The sequence below is a fragment of the Gastrolobium bilobum genome, unplaced genomic scaffold (genome assembly GCF_033153095.1).
Source record: "Gastrolobium bilobum isolate Gb01-03AN ecotype WA unplaced genomic scaffold, APGP_CSIRO_Gbil_v1 utg24412, whole genome shotgun sequence".
NCBI classification, from domain to species: domain Eukaryota; kingdom Viridiplantae; phylum Streptophyta; class Magnoliopsida; order Fabales; family Fabaceae; genus Gastrolobium; species Gastrolobium bilobum.
In genome coordinates this window covers 8057-9476 of record NW_026896224.1, presented here as the reverse complement: position 1 = coordinate 9476, position 1420 = coordinate 8057, and the positions used below count along the sequence as shown (strand labels likewise).

Here is a 1420-nt window from a genome sequence, read left to right as displayed (position 1 = left end):
AGGTGGGTCATCACGTTCCTCCCCAGTATTTAAGGTGATGTTTTCAGGCGAGATTGTGGGTTGTGTAGTGATTCTTCTACTCCTCAATGTGTCTGCCTTGATTTTTTCTACATGAGATTTGGGGGGAACGTCAATGTCTTTTGATAATATTTCTGGTATCCTGATCTTGAGGTTAGCAGTTATCTGTCCTAGGTGGGATTTAATATTTCTGACCACAACATCATTCCTGGTGACATATTATTTGACATAGTTTTCCAAGGTGTTGATGTGTTGGTCATCTCTTTGGAACAGAGCATAATTGGTTCTTCTTTGTGGTTCATATGCTCCATTTCTGCTGCTTTCTTGATATTGCTGCTGTTGATTGTTGTATGGTCTTTGGTTTGAGGGTGGTCTCCATTGAGGATTATGGTTCTGATCTTTCACTATGGTTCCTCCAGGATTTTAATTATTGTTGCTTCCTACTTGCTAATTGTCTCTGGATTGGGTGAAGTTTATGTTCCCAAAATTTTCTGCATAACACATCAAGGCAGTGGATGGGAAGTCTCTTGAATCATGAAGATCACCACAACCTGAGAAGGGTTCACTCTCAGTTGCTGTGAGTTGTAAGACTTCCTTCCTTGGTTGTTCTTGATCAGCTTTCATATTCTTCACCTCATTCATCAGTGTGGCCAGGTGAGATTCCATGGCAGTTTGTTTGTCTAATTCTAGCAGGCCTGGTTTCCTTACTGGGATCACCCTGTCTAGTGGCCATTGGAGACATCTTTCTGTAGTGCCTTCTATGATTTCGTACCTGGATTCAAGAGTTCCTGTAAAGAAATATCCTCCTGCAACAAAGTCTAAATGTGATTGAGAAGTATGATCAATCCCTTTATAAAAAGACTGTAAAATTCCCCAACTTTCCACCCCATGGTTAGGACACTTTCTAATGATATCTTTATATATCTCCCAAGCTTCATAGAGATTTTCTTCATAATACATTCTAAAATTAGACAGCTCTGCTCTAACATCAGCTTGGCGAGACATAGAGAGAAATCTTTCTATGAACTTATTAGAAAGTTCCTCCCAAGAGTGTATTGAACCAGGGGTGAGGGTTTTCATCCATGTTTTTTCTTTTGAGCCCAAGGAATGAGGAAACAGCCTCATTCTCACACTTTCCTCTGTTACACCCTAAGTTCTAAAATTATCACAGATATCTTGGAAGTGTGTGAGGTGTGTGTAAGGATCTTCTACAGGGAGTCCATTGAAGACTCCTGCTTCCCTGATCATGTGAAACATGATAGTTTTGAGTTCAAAGTTGGGAGCTAATGGGGGAAGGATCACTCCCCTTTCTGGTCTATTCCTGAAAGGAGCAGCCAGAGCTCTGAAGTTCTGTTCAGGAGGAATTTCATCATTATTGTTATTATGATCAGCCATATTTTCA

The 1420-nt window shown here is 40.4% G+C and overlaps 1 non-coding gene across 1 annotated transcript; it reads left to right on the top strand.

The window, feature by feature from the left end:
- Window positions 1–901: 901 nt before the first annotated feature.
- LOC133298331 (small nucleolar RNA R71) lies at window positions 902–1008 on the top strand. The gene has a single exon (XR_009749785.1). It is a non-coding gene; the product is annotated as a small nucleolar RNA R71 (small nucleolar RNA).
- The last annotated feature ends 412 nt before the right edge of the window (window positions 1009–1420 follow it).